This window comes from Pelobates fuscus, chromosome 12 (assembly GCF_036172605.1).
Source record: "Pelobates fuscus isolate aPelFus1 chromosome 12, aPelFus1.pri, whole genome shotgun sequence".
NCBI lineage: Eukaryota > Metazoa > Chordata > Amphibia > Anura > Pelobatidae > Pelobates > Pelobates fuscus.
Window position 1 is genome coordinate 74557311 of NC_086328.1, and position 23517 is coordinate 74580827.

Sequence of the window (23517 nt, forward strand, 5' to 3'; positions counted from 1 at the left end):
TCAGCGTGTGTTCTGCAGACCTGTGCCAGCGTGCTTTGACAGTTGCCACTCATATCTTGTGTCTCTATAGCGTGCTTTTACAACCAAAATTTTGTTTCCACTGTAATAGAAGAGCAGTTGCCTGCCTGCCAGCTTCTGTGTGAGGTTCACATTGGATACTGTGCCTACTTGCCCAGTGCCACCACTCATATCTGTTTTAACAATTAGTTAAGCTTTACATTTAAAATAAATATTTTTTTTTCACTGTAATAGAAGAGCAGTTAGTTGTCTGCAAGCGTCTGGGTGTCAGGCCTACTTCAGCGTGTGCTCTGCAGACCTGTGCCAGCGTGCTTTGACAGTTGCCACTCATATCTTGTGTCTCTATAGCGTGCTTTTACAACCAAAATTTTGTTTCCACTGTAATAGAAGAGCAGTTGCCTGCCTGCCAGCTTCTGTGTGAGGTTCACATTGGATACTGTGCCTACTTGCCCAGTGCCACCACTCATATCTGTTTTAACAATTGGTTAAGCTTTACATTTAAAATAAATATTTTTTTTTCACTGTAATAGAAGAGCAGTTAGTTGTCTGCAAGCGTCTGGGTGTCAGGCCTACTACAGCGTGTGCTCTGCAGACCTGTGCCAGCGTGCTTTGACAGTTGCCACTCATATCTTGTGTCTCTATAGCGTGCTTTTACAAAGAAAAAAGGTTTCCAGTGTAAGCTAATAGCAGACAGTCAATGTCCTTCAAGAGGCTCTGTCAGGCCTTCCAACAGCGTGTGCCCTGCACAACCCTGCCAGCGTACTTTGACAGTTGCCACTCATATCTTGTGTCTCTATAGCGTGCTTTTACAACCAAAATTTTGTTTCCACTGTAATAGAAGAGAAGTTGCCTGCCTGCCAGCTTCTGTGTGAGGTTCACATTCGATTCTGTGCCTACTTGCCCAGTGCCACCACTCATATCTGTTTAAACAATTGGTTAAGCTTTACATTTAAAATAAATATTTTTTTTTCACTCTAATAGAAGAGCAGTTAGTTGTCTGCAAGCGTCTGGGTGTCAGGCCTACTTCAGCGTGTGCTCTGCAGACCTGTGCCAGCGTGCTTTGACAGTTGCCACTCATATCTTGTGTCTCTATAGCGTGCTTTTACAAAGAAAAAAGGTTTCCAGTGTAAGCTAATAGCAGACAGTCAGTGTCCTTCAAGAGGCTCTGTCAGGCCTTCCAACAGCGTGTGCCCTGCACAACCCTGCCAGCGTACTTTGACAGTTGCCACTCATATCTTGTGTCTCTATAGCGTGCTTTTACAACCAAAATTTTGTTTCCACTGTAATAGAAGAGAAGTTGCCTGCCTGCCAGCTTCTGTGTGAGGTTCACATTCGATTCTGTGCCTACTTGCCCAGTGCCACCACTCATATCTGTTTTAACAATTGGTTAAGCTTTACATTTAAAATAAATATTTTTTTTTCACTGTAATAGAAGAGCAGTTAGTTGTCTGCAAGCGTCTGGGTGTCAGGCCTACTTCAGCGTGTGCTCTGCAGACCTGTGCCAGCGTGCTTTGACAGTTGCCACTCATATCTTGTGTCTCTATAGCGTGCTTTTACAACCAAAATTTTGTTTCCACTGTAATAGAAGAGCAGTTGCCTGCCTGCCAGCTTCTGTGTGAGGTTCACATTGGATACTGTGCCTACTTGCCCAGTGCCACCACTCATATCTGTTTTAACAATTGGTTAAGCTTTACATTTAAAATAAATATTTTTTTTTCACTGTAATAGAAGAGCAGTTAGTTGTCTGCAAGCGTCTGGGTGTCAGGCCTACTTCAGCGTGTGCTCTGCAGACCTGTGCCAGCATGCTTTGACAGTTGCCACTCATATCTTGTGTCTCTATAGCGTGCTTTTACAACCAAAATTTTGTTTCCACTGTAATAGAAGAGCAGTTGCCTGCCTGCCAGCTTCTGTGTGAGGTTCACATTGGATACTGTGCCTACTTGCCCAGTGCCACCACTCATATCTGTTTTAACAATTGGTTAAGCTTTACATTTAAAATAAATATTTTTTTTTCACTGTAATAGAAGAGCAGTTAGTTGTCTGCAAGCGTCTGGGTGTCAGGCCTACTTCAGCGTGTGCTCTGCAGACCTGTGCCAGCGTGCTTTGACAGTTGCCACTCATATCTTGTGTCTCTATAGCGTGCTTTTACAACCAAAATTTTGTTTCCACTGTAATAGAAGAGCAGTTGCCTGCCTGCCAGCTTCTGTGTGAGGTTCACATTGGATAGTGTGCCTACTTGCCCAGTGCCACCACTCATATCTGTTTTAACAATTGGTTAAGCTTTACATTTAAAATAAATATTTTTTTTTCACTGTAATAGAAGAGCAGTTAGTTGTCTGCAAGCGTCTGGGTGTCAGGCCTACTTCAGCGTGTGCTCTGCAGACCTGTGCCAGCATGCTTTGACAGTTGCCAATCATATCTGGTGTCTCTTTAGCGTGCTTTTACAAAGAAAAAAGGTTTCCAGTGTAAGCTAATAGCAGACAGTCAGTGTCCTTCAAGCGGCTCTGTCAGGCCTTCCTTCAGCGTGTGACCTGCACAACCCTGCCAGCGTACTTTGACAGTTGCCACTCATATCTTGTGTCTCTATAGCGTGCTTTTACAACCAAAATTTTGTTTCTACTGTAATAGAAGAGCAGTTGCCTGCCTGCCAGCTTCTGTGTGAGGTTCACATTGGATACTGTGCCTACTTGCCCAGTGCCACCACTCATATATGTTTTAACAATTGGTTAAGCTTTACATTTAAAATAAATATTTTTTTTTCACTGTAATAGAAGAGCAGTTAGTTGTCTGCAAGCGTCTGGGTGTCAGGCCTACTTCAGCGTGTGCTCTGCAGACCTGTGCCAGCATGCTTTGACAGTTGCCAATCATATCTGGTGTCTCTTTAGCGTGCTTTTACAAAGAAAAAAGGTTTCCAGTGTAAGCTAATAGCAGACAGTCAGTGTCCTTCAAGCGGCTCTGTCAGGCCTTCCTTCAGCGTGTGCCCTGCACAACCCTGCCAGCGTACTTTGACAGTTGCCACTCATATCTTGTGTCTCTATAGCGTGCTTTTACAACCAAAATTTTGTTTCCACTGTAATAGAAGAGCAGTTGCCTGCCTGCCAGCTTCTGTGTGAGGTTCACATTGGATACTGTGCCTACTTGCCTAGTGCCACCACTCATATCTGTTTTAACAATTGGTTAAGCTTTACATTTAAAATAAATATTTTTTTTCACTGTAATAGAAGAGCAGTTAGTTGTCTGCAAGCGTCTGGGTGTCAGGCCTACTTCAGCGTGTGCTCTGCAGACCTGTGCCAGCGTGCTTTGACAGTTGCCAATCATATCTGGTGTCTCTTTAGCGTGCTTTTACAAAGAAAAAAGGTTTCCAGTGTAAGCTAACAGCAGACAGTCAGTGTCCTTCAAGCGGCTCTGTCAGGCCTTCCTTCAGCGTGTGCCCTGCTCAACCCTTCCAGCGTACTTTGACAGTTGCCACTCATATCTTGTGTCTCTATAGCGTGCTTTTACAACCAAAATTTTGTTTCCACTGTAATAGAAGAGCAGTTGCCTGCCTGCCAGCTTCTGTGTGAGGTACACATTCGATACTGTGCCTACTTGCCCAGTGCCACCACTCATATCTGTTTTAACAATTGGTTAAGCTTTACATTTAAAATAAAAACATTTTTTCACTGTAATAGAAGAGCAGTTAGTTGTCTGCAAGCGTCTGGGTGTCAGGCCTACTTCAGCGTGTGCTCTGCAGACCTGTGCCAGCGTGCTTTGACAGTTGCCACTCATATCTTGTGTCTCTATAGCGTGCTTTTACAACCAAAATTTTGTTTCCACTGTAATAGAAGAGCAGTTGCCTGCCTGCCAGCTTCTGTGTGAGGTTCACATTGGATACTGTGCCTACTTGCCCAGTGCCACCACTCATATCTGTTTTAACAATTGGTTAAGCTTTACATTTAAAATAAATATTTTTTTTCACTGTAATAGAAGAGCAGTTAGTTGTCTGCAAGCGTCTGGGTGTCAGGCCTACTTCAGCGTGTGCTCTGTAGACCTGTGCCAGCGTGCTTTGACAGTTGCCACTCATATCTTGTGTCTCTATAGCGTGCTTTTACAACCAAAATTTTGTTTCCACTGTAATAGAAGAGCAGTTGCCTGCCTGCCAGCTTCTGTGTGAGGTTCACATTGGATACTGTGCCTACTTGCTCAGTGCCACCACTCATATCTGTTTTAACAATTGGTTAAGCTTTACATTTAAAATAAATATTTTTTTTTCACTGTAATAGAAGAGCAGTTAGTTGTCTGCAAGCGTCTGGGTGTCAGGCCTACTTCAGCGTGTGCTCTGCAGACCTGTGCCAGCGTGCTTTGACAGTTGCCACTCATATCTTGTGTCTCTATAGCGTGCTTTTACAACCAAAATTTTGTTTCCACTGTAATAGAAGAGCAGTTGCCTGCCTGCCAGCTTCTGTGTGAGGTTCACATTGGATACTGTGCCTACTTGCCCAGTGCCACCACTCATATCTGTTTTAACAATTGGTTAAGCTTTACATTTAAAATAAATATTTTTTTTTTCATTGTAATAGAAGAGCAGTTAGTTGTCTGCAAGCGTCTGGGTGTCAGGCCTACTTCAGCGTGTGCTCTGCAGACCTGTGCCAGCGTGCTTTGACAGTTGCCAATCATATCTGGTGTCTCTTTAGCATGCTTTTACAAAGAAAAAAGGTTTCCAGTGTAAGCTAATAGCAGACAGTCAGTGTCCTTCAAGCGGCTCTGTCAGGCCTTCCTTCAGCGTGTGCCCTGCACAACCCTGCCAGCGTGCTTTGACAGTTGCCACTCATATCTTGTGTCTCTATAGCGTGCTTTTACAACCAAAATTTTGTTTCCACTGTAATAGAAGAGCAGTTGCCTGCCTGCCAGCTTCTGTGTGAGGTTCACATTGGATACTGTGCCTACTTGCCCAGTGCCACCACACATATCTGTTTTAACAATTGGTTAAGCTTTACATTTAAAATAAATATTTTTTTTTCACTGTAATAGAAGAGCAGTTAGTTGTCTGCAAGCGTCTGGGTGTCAGGCCTACTACAGCGTGTGCTCTGCAGACCTGTGCCAGCGTGCTTTGACAGTTGCCACTCATATCTTGTGTCTCTATAGCGTGCTTTTACAACCAAAATTTTGTTTCCACTGTAATAGAAGAGCAGTTGCCTGCCTGCCAGCTTCTGTGTGAGGTTCACATTGGATACTGTGCCTACTTGCCCAGTGCCACCACTCATATCTGTTTTAACAATTGGTTAAGCTTTACATTTAAAATAAATATTTTTTTTTCACTGTAATAGAAGAGCAGTTAGTTGTCTGCAAGCGTCTGGGTGTCAGGCCTACTACAGCGTGTGCTCTGCAGACCTGTGCCAGCGTGCTTTGACAGTTGCCACTCATATCTTGTGTCTCTATAGCGTGCTTTTACAAAGAAAAAAGGTTTCCAGTGTAAGCTAATAGCAGACAGTCAGTGTCCTTCAAGCGGCTCTGTCAGGCCTTCCTTCAGCGTCTGCCCTGCACAACCCTGCCAGCGTACTTTGACAGTTGCCACTCATATCTTGTGTCTCTATAGCGTGCTTTTACAACCAAAATTTTGTTTCCACTGTAATAGAAGAGAAGTTGCCTGCCTGCAAGCTTCTGTGTGAGGTTCACATTGGATACTGTGCCTACTTGCTCAGTGCCACCACTCATATCTGTTTTAACAATTGGTTAAGCTTTACATTTAAAATAAATATTTTTTTTTCACTGTAATAGAAGAGCAGTTAGTTGTCTGCAAGCGTCTGGGTGTCAGGCCTACTTCAGCGTGTGCTCTGCAGATCTGTGCCAGCGTGCTTTGACAGTTGCCACTCATATCTTGTGTCTCTATAGCGTGCTTTTACAACCAAAATTTTGTTTCCACTGTAATAGAAGAGCAGTTGCCTGCCTGCCAGCTTCTGTGTGAGGTTCACATTGGATACTGTGCCTACTTACCCAGTGCCACCACTCATATCTGTTTTAACAATTGGTTAAGCTTTACATTTAAAATAAATATTTTTTTTTCACTGTAATAGAAGAGCAGTTAGTTGTCTGCAAGCGTCTGGGTGTCAGGCCTACTTCAGCGTGTGCTCTGCAGACCTGTGCCAGCGTGCTTTGACAGTTGCCACTCATATCTTGTGTCTCTATAGCGTGCTTTTACAACCAAAATTTTGTTTCCACTGTAATAGAAGAGCAGTTGCCTGCCTGCCAGCTTCTGTGTGAGGTTCACATTGGATACTGTGCCTACTTGCCCAGTGCCACCACTCATATCTGTTTTAACAATTGGTTAAGCTTTACATTTAAAATAAATATTTTTTTTTCACTGTAATAGAAGAGCAGTTAGTTGTCTGCAAGCGTCTGGGTGTCAGGCCTACTTCAGCGTGTGCTCTGCAGACCTGTGCCAGCGTGCTTTGACAGTGGCCACTCATATCTTGTGTCTCTATAGCGTGCTTTTACAACCAAAATTTTGTTTCCACTGTAATAGAAGAGCAGTTACCTGCCTGCCAGCTTCTGTGTGAGGTTCACATTGGATACTGTGCCTACTTGCCCAGTGCCACCACTCATATCTGTTTTAACAATTGGTTAAGCTTTACATTTAAAATAAATATTTTTTTTCACTGTAATAGAAGAGCAGTTAGTTGTCTGCAAGCATCTGGGTGTCAGGCCTACTTCAGCGTGTGCTCTGCAGACCTGTGCCAGCGTGCTTTGACAGTTGCCAATCATATCTGGTGTCTCTTTAGCGTGCTTTTACAAAGAAAAAAGGTTTCCAGTGTAAGCTAATAGCAGACAGTCAGTGTCCTTGAAGCGGCTCTGTCAGGCCTTCCTTCAGCGTGTGCCCTGCACAACCCTGCCAGCGTGCTTTGACAGTTGCCACTCATATCTTGTGTCTCTATAGCGTGCTTTTACAACCAAAATTTTGTTTCCACTGTAATAGAAGAGCAGTTGCCTGCCTGCCAGCTTCTGTGTGAGGTTCACATTGGATACTGTGCCTACTTGCCCAGTGCCACCACTCATATCTGTTTTAACAATTGGTTAAGCTTTACATTTAAAATAAATATTTTTTTTTCTCTGTAATAGAAGAGCAGTTAGTTGTCTGCAAGCGTCTGGGTGTCAGGCCTACTTCAGCGTGTGCTCTGCAGACCTGTGCCAGCGTGCTTTGACAGTTGCCACTCATATCTTGTGTCTCTATAGCGTGCTTTTACAACCAAAATTTTGTTTCCACTGTAATAGAAGAACAGTTGCCTGCCTGCCAGCTTCTGTGTGAGGTTCACATTGGAAACTGTGCCTACTTGCCCAGTGCCACCACTCATATCTGTTTTAACAATTGGTTAAGCTTTACATTTAAAATAAATATTTTTTTTCACTGTAATAGAAGAGCAGTTAGTTGTCTGCAAGCGTCTGGGTGTCAGGCCTACTTCAGCGTGTGCTCTGCAGACCTGTGCCAGCGTGCTTTGACAGTTGCCACTCATATCTTGTGTCTCTATAGCGTGCTTTTACAACCAAAATTTTGTTTCCACTGTAATAGAAGAGCAGTTGCCTGCCTGCCAGCTTCTGTGTGAGGTTCACATTGGAAACTGTGCCTACTTGCCCAGTGCCACCACTCATATCTGTTTTAACAATTGGTTAAGCTTTACATTTAAAATAAATATTTTTTTTCACTGTAATAGAAGAGCAGTTAGTTGTCTGCAAGCGTCTGGGTGTCAGGCCTACTTCAGCGTGTGCTCTGCAGACCTGTGCCAGCGTGCTTTGACAGTTGCCACTCATATCTTGTGTCTCTATAGCGTGCTTTTACAACCAAAATTTTGTTTCCACTGTAATAGAAGAGCAGTTGCCTGCCTGCCAGCTTCTGTGTGAGGTTCACATTGGATACTGTGCCTACTTGCCCAGTGCCACCACTCATATCTGTTTTAACAATTGGTTAAGCTTTACATTTAAAATAAATATTTTTTTTTCACTGTAATAGAAGAGCAGTTAGTTGTCTGCAAGCGTCTGGGTGTCAGGCCTACTTCAGCATGTGCTCTGCAGACCTGTGCCAGCGTGCTTTGACAGTTGCCAATCATATCTGGTGTCTCTTTAGCGTGCTTTTACAAAGAAAAAAGGTTTCCAGTGTAAGCTAATAGCAGACAGTCAGTGTCCTTCAAGCGGCTCTGTCAGGCCTTCCTTCAGCGTGTGCCCTGCACAACCCTGCCAGCGTACTTTGACAGTTGCCACTCATATCTTGTGTCTCTATAGCGTGCTTTTACAACCAAAATTTGTTTCCACTGTAATAGAAGAGCAGTTGCCTGCCTGCCAGCTTCTGTGTGAGGTTCACATTGGATACTGTGCCTACATGCCCAGTGCCACCACTCATATCTGTTTTAACAATTGGTTAAGCTTTACATTTAAAATAAATAATTTGTTTTCACTGTAATAGAAGAGCAGTTGCCTGCCTGCCAGCTTCTGTGTCAGGTTGGATGCCTTGCCCATTTGCACAGTCAGTGCAACCACTCATATCTGTTTTAACAATAGCTTAAGCTTTAGATTTTAAAGAAATAATTTTTTTTCACTGTAATAGAAGATCAGTTAGTTGTCTGCAAGCGTCTGGGTGTCAGGCCTACTTCAGCGTGTGCTCTGTAGACCTGTTCCAGCGTGCTTTGACAGTTGCCAATCATATTTGGTGTCTCTATAGCGTGCTTTTAAAACCAAAATTTGTTTTTCACTGTTATAGATTGAATAGCAGTTACTTGTCTTCAAGCCGGTGTCTCAGGCCTACAGTGTGTGCTCTGCAGAACTGTTCCAGTGCACATTGCCAATCATATCTGGTGTCTCTATAGCGTGCTTTTAAAACCAAAATTAGTTTTTCACTGTTATAGATTGAATAGCAGTTACTTGTCTTCAAGCGGTTGTCTCAGGCCTACAGTGTGTGCTCTGCAGAACTGTTCCAGTGCACATTGCCAATCATATCTGGTGTCTCTATAGCGTGCTTTTAAAACCAAAATTTGTTTTTCACTGTTATAGATTGTCAGTCCTTCTTCCTTCAACGTGTGCTCTGCAGAACTGTTCCAGTGCACATTGCCAATCATATCTGGTCTCACAGTAGCTTGCACGCATAGTACCACTAATCCCCAAAAAAATGACAGGCAGAGGCAGGCCACCCCGCAGGGGCCATCGTGGTCATGGTGCTGTGATTCCCTTTTGCCCTAGAATAATGCCCAGTTTTCAGAAGCCACGTACCCTGAACTTGAAAAGTTCTGAGGACTTAGTTGACTGGCTAACACAGGACACCCAATCTTGTACAGCCTCCGCTCGGAACCTTGACGCACTATCCTCCTCCAGCTTAGCTTCAGGCACCTCTCAAGATAGCACTCACCCGCCTGCCGCCACCACCAAAACTAGCACCACAGCCGCTTTACTTGGTATGTCAGAGGAGTTATTCACACACCCGTTTGAAGAAATGAGTGATGCGCAACCATTATTGCTAGAGGATGTAGATAACAGGGATATGTCTCAGGCAGGCAGCATTAAACACATGGAGGTACGGTGTGATGATGATGATGTTGTACCCGCTGCTGCTTCCTTTTCTGAGTTTTCAGATACAAGCGAAGCGGTTGATGATGACGGTGCGTCCATGGATGTCACGTGGGTTCCCGCTCGGCAAGAAGAAGAACAGGGCGAAAGTTCAGATGGGGAGACAGAGAGGAGGAGGAGACGAGTTGGAAGCAGGGGGGGGTCGTCGCAAGGAGCTAGTTGCACAGTCAGACAGCATGCATCGGCACCCGGGCTCAGCCCGACAGCACGCCAATCAACGCATGCTGTGTCCACCACCAGAATGCCGTCATTGCAGAGCTCAGCAGTGTGGCATTTTTTTCGTGTGTCTGCCTCTGACAACAGCGATGCCATTTGCAACCTGTGCCAAAGGAAACTGTCCAACACCCACCTAGGTACAACTGCTTTGCGTAGGCACATGATCTCACATCACAAACGCCTATGGGATCAACACATGAGTACAAGCAGCACGCCTACTCTAGGCCGCCATCCTCCTCCTGGTCCAGCATCTTCAGCCACGTCAACCACTGCTGTCCTTCTTGCCCCCTCTCAACCATCCGCCACTCTGTCTCCCGCCTTGAGCAGTTCCCGCTCATCTGCCCACATTCATGTGTCTGTCAAGGACATGTTTGAGCGTAAGAAGCCAATGTCACCAAGTCACCCCCTTGCCCAGCGTCTGACAGCTGACTTGTCCGAACTATTAGCCCGCCAGCTTTTACCATACAATCTGGTTGAGTCTGAGGCGTTCAAAATTTTTTTAGCTATTGGGACACCGCAGTGGAAGGTACCCGGCCGGAATTTATTTTCACAAAAGGCAATCCCCAACTTGTACTCGATTGTGCAAAAGGAAGTCATGGCATGTCTGGCACACAGTGTTGGGGCAAGGGTCCATCTGACCACTGATACCTGGTCTGCAAAGCATGGTCAGGGCAGGTATATCACCTACACTGCGCATTGGGTAAACCTGCTGACGGCTGACAAGCAAGGAATGCGTGGCATTGCAGAGGAGTTGGTGACACCGCCACGAATTGCAGGCAGTCCTGCTGCCACCTCCTCTACTCCTCCTACTCCATCCTCTTCCATAACCTCCTCGGCTGAGTCCTCTTGTGCCGCTGCTTCTTGCTCCACATCAACGGCACCCCCCCAGCTCCCCAGGTACTATTCCACATCCCGGATACGGCAGTGTCACGCCGTCTTGGGTTTGACTTGCTTGAAAGCAGAAAGTCACACCAGACAAGCACTCCTGTCCGCCCTGAACGCACAGGTGGAAAAGTGGCTGACTCCGCAGCAACTGGATATCGGCAAAGTGGTGTGTGACAACGGAAAAAATTTGATAGCGGCATTGAAGTTGGGCAAGTTGACACATGTGCCGTGCATGGCACATGTGTGTAATCTGATCGTACAACGCTTTGTGCATAAGTACACAGGCTTACAGGACGTCCTGAAGCAGGCCAGGAAGGTGTGTGGCCATTTCAGGCGTTCCTACACGGCCATGGCTCACTTTGCCGATATCCAGCGGCGAAACAACATGCCAGTGAGGCGCTTGATTTGCGACAGCCCTACACGTTGGAATTCAACACTCCTAATGTTCGACCGCCTGCTCCAACAAGAAAAAGCTGTTAATGAATATTTGTATGACCGGGGTGCTAGGACAGCCTCTGGGGAGCTGGGAATTTTTTTGCCACGTTACTGGACGCTCATGCGCAATGCCTGTAGGCTCATGCGTCCTTTTGAGGAGGTGACAAACCTAGTCAGTCGCAACAAAGGCACCATCAGCGACATCATACCATTTGTTTTCTTCATGGAGCGTGCCCTGCGAAGAGTGCTGGATCAGGCTGTAGATGAGCGTGAAGAGGAAGAGGAAGAGTTGTGGTCACCATCACCACCAGAAACAGCCTTATCAGCATCGCTTGCTGGACCTGCGGCAACGCTGGAAGAGGATTGTGAGGAAGAGGAGTCAGAGGAGGATTGTAGCTTTGAGGAGGAGGAGGAGGAGCAAGACCAAACACAACAGGCATCCCAGGGTGCTCGTTGTCACCTATCTGTACCCGTGGTGTTGTACGTGGCTGGGGGGAAGAACATACCTTCAATGACATCAGTGAGGAGGAGGAACGGGAAATGAGTAGCTTGGCATCCAACCTTGTGCAAATGGGGTCTTTCATGCTGTCCTGCCTGTTGAGGGACCCTCGTATAAAAAGGCTGAAGGAGAACGACCTGTACTGGGTGTCCACGCTACTAGACCCCCGGTATAAGCAGAAAGTGGCGGAAATGTTACCCAATTACAACAAGTCGGAAAGGATGCAGCATTTGCAAAATAAATTAAAAAGTATGCTTTACACAGCGTATAAGGGTGATGTCACAGCACAACGGGAATCTAACAGGGGGAGAGGTGGAAGTCATCCTCCTCCTCCTCCTCCCACGACCACGCCGGCAAGGACAGGACGCTTTAAAGACGTGTTGTTGATGGAGGACATGCGGACCTTTTTAAGTCCTATGCATCGCCACAGCCCTTCGGGATCCACCCTCAGAGAGCGACTCGACCGACAGGTAGCAGACTACCTCGCCTTAACTGCAGATATCGACACTCTGAGGAGCGATGAACCCCTTGACTACTGGGTGTGCAGGCTTGACCTGTGGCCTGAGCTATCCCAATTTGCGATAGAACTTCTGGCCTGCCCCGCTTCAAGTGTCCTGTCAGAAAGGACCTTCAGTGCAGCAGGAGGTATTGTCACTGAGAAGAGAAGTTGCCTAGGTCAAAAAAGTCTAGATTACCTCACCTTTATTAAGATGAATGAGGGATGGATCCCGAAGGGACTGACACTGGGCGATACATTCGCTTAAAAAAGGCCTGATGAGATGAGCTGCCTTGGGCTAAAAATGGTCCACACGCTGCTGTATTTTAGCTCTGAATGACGCTTGACTTGCGTGACTTATCCGCCACCAACTAGGGTTCAAGCCGCCATGTTTTAGGGCACTTTCTGCCTGTGAAACAAACATCAATTTTTCTGGCCGCTGCTACAGCAGCGGCTGCAACAATACCAAATTTTTCAGGCATGTGTACATGCCTAATTTTTAGGCCCACTGGTGCAGCACTGTGGCTTCAAAAAGCAAACCAAAAATTAAAATCCTCCAAGATGGCACCAATATACCAGTGGTCTAAGCATCTTCCCACCTTGGCCTAAAAAGGGGAGGTGATTCAACAATTAAAAATCTCTGCCATTTACACGTCCACTGATAGGAGACGCGGAAGGTATTAAACTGATATGAACAATACTCCACTCCTATCAGTAGGTCCGTCCCATTGTGATTTATGCCCCCCACCCACCGCGCAGGGATGGGGGCCGGGGGGAGGAAAGTAGGCCCCCCCATTGTGATTTATGCCCCCCACCCACCGCGCAGGTGTGGGGGCCGAGGGGGGGAGGACAGTAGGTCACCCCATTGTGATTTATGGCCCCACCCACCGCGCAGGGGTTGGGGAGGACAGTAGCTCCCCCCAGTGTGTATCAGGGGCTTTGAGGACAGGTGTCAATCCATACCTGTCAAGTGACCCTATGTAGGGGGAACAGTCTCTATTCTGCTCTGTGTCAGTGTGTATCATGGTCTCTGTGGACGGTGAACAGTCTCTATTCTGCTCTGTGTCAGTGTGTATCATGGTCTCTGTGGACAGGGAACAGTCTCTATTCTGCTCTGTGTCAGTGTGTATCAGGGGTTTTGAGGACAGGTGTCAATCCATATCTGCCAAGTGACCCTATGTAGGGGGAACAGTCTCTATTCTGCTCTGTGTCACTGTGTATCAGGGATCATTAGGATAGGTGTCAATCCATATCTGCCAAGTGACCCTATGTAGGGGGAACAGTCCCTATTCTGCTCTGTGTCAGTGTGTATCAGGGATCATTAGGATAGGTGTAAATCCATATCTGCCAAGTGACCCTATGTAGGGGGAACAGTCCCTATTCTGCTCTGTGTCAGTGTGTATCAGGGGTTTTGAGGACAGGTGTCAATCCATATCTGCCAAGTGACCCTATGTAGGGGGAACAGTCCCTATTCTGCTCTGTGTCAGTGTGTATCAGGGGTTTTGAGGACAGGTGTCAATCCATATCTGCCAAGTGACCCTATGTAGGGGGAACAGTCTCTATTCTGCTCTGTGTCAGTGTGTATCAGGGATCATTAGGATAGGTGTCAATCCATATCTGCCAAGTGACCCTATGTAGGGGGAACAGTCCCTATTCTGCTCTGTGTCAGTGTGTATCAGGGGTTTTGAGGACAGGTGTCAATCCATATCTGCCAAGTGACCCTATGTAGGGGGAACAGTCTCTATTCTGCTCTGTGTCAGTGTGTATCAGGGATCATTAGGATAGGTGTCAATCCATATCTGCCAAGTGACCCTATGTAGGGGGAACAGTCTCTATTCTGCTCTGTGTCAGTGTGTATCAGGGCTGGGCTTTGAGGACAGGTGTCAATGTTAGGTAATTTCTGCCCTTTATGGATTAAAAGCAGACTCTGCATCAACTGTGCAATTTTCCATGGGAGTTTTGCCATGGATCCCCCTCTGGCATGCCACAGTCCAGGTGTTAGTCCCCTTGAAACAACTTTTCCATCACTATTGTGGCCAGAAAGAGTCCCTGTTGTTTTTAAAATTCGCCTGCCCATTGAAGTCAATGGCGGTTCGCGCGGTTCGCGCGGTTCGCCGGTTCGCGAACATTTGCGGAAGTTCGCGTTCGCCGTTCGCGAACCGAAAATTTCGGGTTCGCGACAACACTAGTCCAAGGCTTTTAAAATGCTTGTCACAGACTTCATAGATAAAATTGTTTGATGCTTTTGGTGTAGGGTTTGCTTTGAGATTGTCGTTACCCGCCTCACTTGGATGAACGAAGAGCACCCGTTGGTTGAGAAAACATGAAAATTGTGATCACGTGAATTTATGTAGACATTATTCACCTATTGTGATTAGAGGAATAAGACATATCAAGATGTGAGAGAGTTCGAAAGCATGATAATAGTATGTATAAAAGAATGTGGTGTTAAAAGGTGTCAAAAACTGGAAGTCATTTTGAGTTCTTGGCCAGTGAACAAAACAAAGTTAAAATTCAAGTTACTTTTGACTTTTTTCTGTTGGTAAAATGCAGAGCAAAGCTAAAGATGATCATCAGCATCTATAAAACTATAATGCCAACCTTTTTTTCTATTTATGTTGGAGGAGGGTATTTGTGATGTCATAGTTATCACGCGCACTCTTCACACCAGTGTTCGGAGCCAATGAAAAAAATCAAGTGACCACCAGTGGTTCCATGGTGTAATGGTTAGCACTCTGGACTCTGAATCCAGCGATCCGAGTTCAAATCTCGGTGAAACCTTTCCTTTAGATAGCATTAATCTTAAGAAGGTAATATGTCAATTGGTCTGCGTGAAAAATAGTTCATGTCAAACATTTTAGAAGTCCCTAAATCATAATGTTCTTCCATAAAAGCATGAGCAACAGTCAGCCAAATTTGCAAATTTGTCTTCATTTCCCATTTTTACATCTAAAAAAACAAAAAAACAGTTTAAGTGTCAAAAGTTAAACTTAATACATTCAGAAATATAATCACTTGCTTCTTTAGGGAAACTGTAATTCTTCATCCTATGATATAGAAACATTGATTGATATATTTTTTCATAAGATTGCTTGCAATTTAAAAAGCCGAATGAACAATACCCCAAGCATGTCTTCTACTGTAGTTCTGTACATGGCAAACCAATAGCAGATTCCTTAAGTTTTACTTTCCTTGGATATAGAATCAAAAGTGTCAAATAAACGTCCGATTTGTTTAAAGAGAAAGTAAAAGCTAATTTAGTGGTAAGATATGAGTCTTGAGCCTGATTCCTCCAAATGCTAGGTTATCTTTTACAAGAGGCATTTCTGCTATATGGGCTCAAATGTCCAAGGCTTTTAAAATGCTTGTCACAGACTTCAAAGATAACATTTTTGATGCTTTTGGTGTAGGGTTTGCTTTGAAATTGTCGTTACCCGCCTCACTTGGACCGGATGAACGAAGAGCACCCGTTGGTTGAGAAAACATGAAAATTGTGATCACGTGAATTCACGTAGATATTATTTACCAATTGTGATTAGAGGAATAAGACATATCAAGATGTGAGAGAGTTGGAAAGCATGATAATAGTATGTATCAAAGAATGTGGTGTTAAAAGGTGTAAAAAACTGGAAGTCATTTTGAGTTCTTGGCCAGTGAACAAAACAAAGTTAAAATTCAAGTTACTTTTGACTTTTTTCTGTTGGTAAAATTCAGAGCAAAGCTAAAGATGATCATCAGCATCTATAAAACTATAATGCCACCCTTTTTTCTATTTATGTTGGAGGAAGGTATTTGTGATGTCATAGTTATCACTGGCACTCTCCACACCAGTGTTCGGAGCCAATGAAAAAAATCAAGTCACCACCAGTGGTTCCATGGTGTAATGGTTAGCACTCTGGACTTTGAATCCAGCGATCCGAGTTCAAATCTCGGTGGAACCTTTCTTTTAGATAGCATTAATCTTAATAAGCTAATATGTCAATTGGTCTGCGTGAAAAATAGTTCATGTCAAACATTTTAGAAGTCCCTAAATCATAATGTTCTTCCATAAAAGCATGAGCAACAGTCAGTCAAATTTGCAAATTTGTCTTCATTTCCCATTTTTACATCTAAAAAAACAAGAAAACAGTTTAAGTGTCAAAAGTTAAACTTAATACATTCAGAAATATAATCACTTGCTTCTTTAGGGAAACTGTAATTCTTCATCCTATGATATAGAAACATTGATTGATATATTTTTTCATAAGATTGCTTGCAATTTAAAAAGCCGAATGAACAATACCCCAAGCATGTCTTCTTCTGTAGTTCTGTACATTGCAAACCAATAGCAGATTCCTTAAGTTTTACTTTCCTTGGATATAGAATAAAAAGTGTCAAATAAACGTCTGATTTGTTTAAAGAGAATGTAAAAGCTAGTTTAGTGGTAAGATATGAGTCTTGAGGTTGATTCCTCCAAATGCTAGGTTATCTTTTACAAGAGGCATTTCTGCTATATGGGCTCAAATGTCCAAGGCTTTTAAAATGCTTGTCACAGACTTCAAAGATAACATTGTTTGATGCTTTTGGTGTAGGGTTTGCTTTGAGATTGTCGTTACCCGCCTCACTTGGACGGGATGAACGAAGAGCACCCGTTGGTTGAGAAAACATGAAAATTGTGATCACGTGAATTCACGTAGACATTATTCACCTATTGTGATTAGAGGAATAAGACATATCAAGATGTGAGAGAGTTGGAAAGCATGATAATAGTATGTATCAAAGAATGTGGTGTTAAAAGGTGTAAAAAACTGGAAGTCATTTTGAGTTCTTGGCCAGTGAACAAAACAAAGTTAAAATTCAAGTTACTTTTGACTTTTTTCTGTTGGTAAAATTCAGAGCAAAGCTAAAGATGATCATCAGCATCTATAAAACTATAATGCCACCCTTTTTTCTATTTATGTTGGAGGAAGGTATTTGTGATGTCATAGTTATCACTGGCACTCTTCACACCAGTGTTCGGAGCCAATGAAAAAAATCAAGTCACCACCAGTGGTTCCATGGTGTAATGGTTAGCACTCTGGACTTTGAATCCAGCGATCCGAGTTCAAATCTCGGTGGAACCTTTCTTTTAGATAGCATTAATCTTAATAAGCTAATATGTCAATTGGTCTGCGTGAAAAATAGTTCATGTCAAACATTTTAGAAGTCCCTAAATCATAATGTTCTTCCATAAAAGCATGAGCAACAGTCAGACAAATTTTCAAATTTGTCTTCATTTCCCATTTTTACATCTAAAAAAACAAGAAAACAATTTAAGTGTCAAAAGTTAAACTTAATACATTCAGAAATATAATCACTTGCTTCTTTAGGGAAACTGTAATTCTTCATCCTATGATATAGAAACATTGATTGATATATTTTTTCATAAGATTGCTTGCAATTTAAAAAGCCGAATGAACAATACCCCAAGCATGTCTTCTTCTGTAGTTCTGTACATGGCAAACCAATAGCAGATTCCTTAAGTTTTACTTTCCTTGGATATAGAATCAAAAGTGTCAAATAAACGTCCGATTTGTTTAAAGAGAAAGTAAAAGCTAGTTTAGTGGTAAGATATGAGTCTTGAGCCTGATTCCTCCAAATGCTAGGTTATCTTTTACAAGAGGCATTTCTGCTATATGGGCTCAAATGTCCAAGGCTTTTAAAATGCTTGTCACAGACTTCAAAGATAAAATTGTTTGATGCTTTTGGTGTAGGGTTTGCTTTGAAATTGTCGTTACCCGCCTCATTTGGACCGGATGAACGAAGAGCACCCGTTGGTTGAGAAAACATGAAAATTGTGATCACGTGAATTCACGTAGACATTATTTACCTATTGTGATTAGAGGAATAAGACATATCAAGATGTGAGAGAGTTCGAAAGCATGATAATAGTATGTATAAAAGAATGTGGTGTTAAAAGGTGTAAAAAAACTGGAAGTCATTTTGAGTTCTTGGCCAGTGAACAAAACAAAGTTAAAATTCAAGTTACTTTTGACTTTTTTCTGTTGGTAAAATGCAGAGCAAAGCTAAAGATGATCATCAGCATCTATAAAACTATAATGCCACCCGTTTTTTCTATTTATGTTGGAGGAGGGTATTTGTGATGTGATAGTTATCATTCCATAAATGTTTCTATATCATAGGATGAAGAATTACATTTTCCCTAAAGAAGCAAGTGATTATATTTCTGAATGTATTAAGTTTAACATTTGACACTTCAATTGTTTCCATGTTTTTTTTAGATATAAAAATGGTAATTTTGGGGATGGAGATTTTGAACCAAGTTATCCAAGTTCAAACGAATTCAGCGATCCAAGTTATGGTTAGCACTCTGAACTTTGAATCCAGTGATCCGAGTTCAAATCTCAGTGGAAACTAATTTAATTTTAAAATAATGAAATATGCTGGTGAATGTGAGTAATTGGTACTATCGCAGTTGTTTTTTAACAAGTTCACCTTTCCATACTAGTCTTTCCAGAACATATACTTAAAAATAATCTTTAATAATCAATCTGTGTAAATAAGATACATTGTTCTTGTTATAAATAACATTTTAAGTGCATAAACCTATTAGTAAGCCCCCTGAAATTTCTCAGTGCAGCCTCACCCGTAGCCACACGAACATTCACACTCCTAAATTTAAAGTGTCCCTCTTTGTTCATCTTAAATGTTAGGAGGTGTGTATATAAATATGTATGTATTGGTGTGTTAAACCACATATTTTCTGCCTCTCTTTACTTGGGGTTGTTGAGTGGTTTATATATATATAAAATAACTAAGCTCATGTTTTTTTTTGTATTAAAATCGGAAGAAAATGTTTGATTACATCACTTGATGCATTAGTTAAGCTATGTACCTGTGAAAGGCTAAATGTCGTCCATGAAAACAAAAATGTATTATATATTTGCTGTGTGCAGTATTAACAGTAAAGTAAAGTAAAAATTGTCAGAAACCTAAGGTCTTTAAAAAAAAAAAAAAAAAAAAAAAAAAAGCTTCCGTGCAAGGTTATCAATATTGTGATCACTTTTAATTTTGTAAATGTCTTTTTAAATAATAAGGGAAAGAAAATATAATCTAATTTGTGGTCCGAGAAAACATTTCTTTTGGCAAGTAAAGAGTTACTTGCTGAGTTTGTCCTCGTGGTGACAGAAGCAGGAGGAAGGTGACATGATTTAATAAAATCCTTTAAATCCCTCCACGGCTAAAGCAAATTCCTCAGATCTGATTTATATATATGTAGACAGCCTTAACAGGAAAAAAGGTGGAGGTAAAACTATCTTAATGTTTTTGAAGAAGAGAAGAAGAAAAATCTATTTCTTTTAGTAAAAGTAGAGGGAGTGGGTACATGGATAGAAGACCTGTCACCCCCCTGATACTCATACAGCTCAGAAAGCAATACACACAACTGGAAACAAAGAGACAGAGGCTGATTAGGTAAGTATACATGAAATTAAGAGTGTGAGTTATCTGAGATAAAATTGCAGTAGTTAAGCAAAAGCTTAGCTGTAATAATATATGCAGTGGATCCAGAATTTTATGCCTAAAGATGCAGGGTTATCAGATTCAAAATAGATTTTTTTATTTTTTTTATTTTTTTTATAATAGTTTATATTGTGGGTAACAGCTTTCTAATCCAAGGAGAAACACGACATTTTTGAATCAAGAAGGATTTTTGCTAATTCGTCATCAGTAGAATCTGTTCAGCCCTTGGGTTGCAGATTCAAATCTTGGCAGCGTTTACTCAGCCCTTCATCCTTCCAAGGTAGATAAAATGAGTACCATTAAATTGGGTAATAGTAGCAACCCCTGGATCTTGGGCTACGGTAACATTCCCAGGATGTACTTGAAAACCAGAGTAATCTGAATATACCTATCCTGGTTAAATACTTTATTATTTAACATCACTTCAAATTGTGTTTGTTTGTACTTTTTATTCAACAGCAAAACAGATATTTGTGAAAGGTTGAATTTGATGGACATGAGTGTTTTATCAGCCTAAATTACTATGTAAGTACCTTTTGTAGTCTACAATGCATAAGGCTGCTTTCTCCTGACTTGTTCCCGTGTATCTACATGTCATCATAATTATGGATTACACTACACAGTTTTATTGGACACAGTTCTGTGTAAGTGGCAGTGCCATGGCAGCTACTTACATGGAAAGGAGGATTTGTGATATGAAATATTGTGGTTATAAAAACTTTTATGAATGAAAATATAAATCTTTGTCCCTTTTTGTATATGTGTGTCGTTGTTTTGTAATGCGCATTATAAAGTACGAGTGAAAAGACGTGAGAGTAAAATTTTACATGGGTAAATTTAAAAATTTGGAGTGTGACTGAGCCAGGAGTAGTATCAGAGTAGTCTCCTGTCTGTATGAAAAACAGGTCTTCTTGCAGGACTGAATGTCAACCTGCTGTATATTCTTACTGAGCTGACAATTTCTTTTTTCACCTGACACACATCCACCAATGTAGAAAATAGATGTCCAGACACACACAGGATATATCCAATATGCAAACTTTATCGGAGGTGAATGACACAGTTTCAGTTCACCTATGAGCCTTTCTCAAGCTTGAAACACCTTCAATATAACATGCAATTTTGGGCACCTTTTCTAAAGAAGGGTATTACAACACTAGAAAAAGTGCAGAGGCAGGCTACAAATTTAATAAGGGGAATGAAAGATTATAGTTCTAAAGAAAAGCTAAAACATTTAAAGGGACACTCCAGGCACCCAGACCACTTCTGCTCATTGGAGTGGTCTGGGTGCCAACTCCCACTACTCCTAACCCTGCAAGTGTAATTATTGCAGATTTTTATAAACTGCAATAATTACCTTTCCAGGGTTAACTCCACCTCTAGTGGCTGCCTCAGGTAAGTGACTGAAGGGGTTTTCACCCCTTCATTAACCGTGGATTGGGGGGTGGGAGGGAGTGGGACGGATCGTTTTCCTGACACTGGAGGTCCCTTTAAATCTGTGTAATTTTAAAAATAAAACCGTGCCTCAGAGGAGGTATATTAATAAAGGAATAGGTTGTTTATATTAAGAACAATAAAGATGTGGAATTCTCTGCCTGAAGAGATGGTTTTATCAGAGTCAGTATAGACTTTTAAACAAGGACTGGATGAATTCTCTCAAAAAAATATTCAGCAATGTTATATTTAATATCTGGTAGTAATATTTAACTGCCATTCTGGGGTCAAGAAGAATCTGCTCTCATAGTTTGTTGTCAGACTGGAAAATGCTTTAAACTGTGTGTGTGTGTGTGTATTAGGAGGGGAGAAGAGGGGAGGGGAGGGGAGAAACAGATGTGAGAAAGGCTGAAAAAAGTCCTTTTTTCCAGTCTGTATAACTATGTAACTATTCTTGGGTTTATTATCACTTGCCTGTCTGTCCTATTGTGTTATGTTTTTGTTTTTTTATTAGTTGGTCCATTTCTAGTCTAGCTTCAGCTCTTAATTGTACTGATAATCTTCATCAGAAATAAAAATAAAAAAGGGGGAAAATTAATAATGTGCAGAAATTGTTTTAAAATAAATACATATACTACATGTAGGATGTTCAGGAGAACACTGTGGGTCCAATTCTATTACAAGTGATATATGATATGACAACCGTATTTTTTTATTGCCACTACTAAATTACTTTTTTGCTCACAATAAATATTTATTGCAAGCATTATTTTTTTCCTCAGTGTTATGGGACCACCAGAGTCTGTGGTGAGATTCTGAGCTGTGTAGACTGTTTTTTCCTTCTTCCTGCACACTCACCAGTATGAATCCCTGATCCACTAACAATGGTGTGGTGGGTAGTGCAATTTGTTTATTTAAAGCTTCATAACACTGTCTGATCTACTGGAACTTAAAGGGACACTCCAGTGCCAGGAAAACAAATTGTTTTCTTGGCACTGCAGGTCCCCTCTCCCTCCCACCACCCATCCCACGTTGCTGAAGGGGTGAAAAGCCCTTTAGTGACTTACCTGAGACCCCCGCCAATGTCCCTCGGCGGTGGTTTCGGGTCCGCCGTCATCCAGCGGGAGAGACAGATTGCGCATGCACGGCCACCGGCAAGGGAGACCTAATGCGCATGCGCGGCAATGCTGCGCGCGCATTAAACCTCTCCATAGGAAAGCATTGAAAATGCTTTTAATGCTTTCCTATGGGGAATTGAGCGACGCTGGAGGTCCTCACATAGCGTGAGGATGTCCAGCGACACTCTAGCACAGAAAACCTGTGCTAGAAACCAGGAAGTGCTCTCTAGTAGCTGTCTAGTAGAAAACTGAAATAATTACACTTGCAGGGTTAAGGGTAGTGGGAGTTGGCACCCAGACCACTCCAATGGGCAGAAGTGGTCTGGGTGCCTGGAGTATTCTTTTTAAATCAGAAAGTTATCTGATAAAATATTCTTTCATAGGCATCAACCTGTATTAGAAAATAAATAAATTAAATACAAAATTACACACTTTTACTTGCTATGTTTATTTCTTCTGTTTTCTTTTTATTTCTTCTTTGCACAGGGAGAGAAAGGCAGAGCTTTACGACCAGCTGCAAGACATATGCCATAGACAGCAGACTGCACAAAGGAGGAACCTTAATTTACTGAGTGATTTCCATAGAGTAGAGCGAGAGCTTTCACTCTTAGCTTCCAAGTCCGATAGTTTTAAGAGAAAGAGGGTAAGTTTATCATTTTGAGATGCAATCTCTGAGATAATGTCTGCAAACCACCTTACACACATGCACAGTGCCGTCACAGTCAACCATAGAGAATCATGTATAAATTTATTCTTTATCGCAGAAATTTAGGCATATTGGATTGGCATATTGGATTGGCCACTGAATGAGGATGTCACGGCAGCGCCAAGGGAGACTCGGCGCTGGAGAAGGGTGAGTAATATGTTTTAAAATGCATTCTTTCCTTTTTATTTTCAGATTACAAGGGGGCAACCTAACTGTATAGGGGCACCAGGGCTGTAGTGTTCCTTTAAACAGTTTGACTACATACCAGGGCACTCCTGGCACCATAAACACTACTGTGGGCTGTAGTGGTTATGGTGCTTGAAGTATTTCTTTAAATGTATAACACTGCCTAGGTAAAGTATCCTAAAAATTATGTGGTATGCTCCTAATTCTTTTGATACAAAAAAGAATATGTACTTCTACCACTTATGAGGCCATCATTGTAATAGTCCATCCTTTCTTTAAGTAAACATCAACAACAATATTGTAAGGCTGCATTTAAACTTAAAGGCAGATTTCATGTCCATTAAAATTGTCTCATCATTTGTTTTTTTTTAAACTGGTAAAAAGAAAGCCATGCAAACCTTTCCGCTCTATGACTGAGTAGCAAACAAGAAAACGGGAA

The 23517-nt window shown here is 42.2% G+C and overlaps 1 protein-coding gene and 3 non-coding genes across 7 annotated transcripts in view; all 4 read left to right on the plus strand.

Annotated features, from left to right (window-relative positions):
* The first annotated feature begins 14843 nt into the window (after window positions 1–14843).
* Window positions 14844–14915, plus strand: TRNAQ-CUG (transfer RNA glutamine (anticodon CUG)). Its single transcript has one exon. It is a non-coding gene; the product is annotated as a tRNA-Gln (tRNA).
* A 1088-nt stretch (window positions 14916–16003) lies between these two features.
* TRNAQ-UUG (transfer RNA glutamine (anticodon UUG)) lies at window positions 16004–16075 on the plus strand. Its single transcript has one exon. It is a non-coding gene; the product is annotated as a tRNA-Gln (tRNA).
* A 1089-nt stretch (window positions 16076–17164) lies between these two features.
* On the plus strand, window positions 17165–17236 carry TRNAQ-UUG (transfer RNA glutamine (anticodon UUG)). The gene has a single exon. It is a non-coding gene; the product is annotated as a tRNA-Gln (tRNA).
* Window positions 17237–19435: 2199 nt separating this feature from the next.
* LOC134579473 (glutamic acid-rich protein-like) overlaps window positions 19436–23517 on the plus strand; it is an 85874-nt gene continuing 81792 nt past the window's right edge. For 3 of the 4 annotated variants that reach the window (XM_063438777.1, XM_063438779.1, XM_063438780.1), the window contains exon 1: window positions 20095–20159. The gene's annotated coding sequence lies outside the window, so the exon portion shown is untranslated. Of the gene's footprint in view, window positions 19587–20094; window positions 20160–23517 lie in introns of those variants that run through there. The other variant, XM_063438778.1, reaches the window with a different exon arrangement.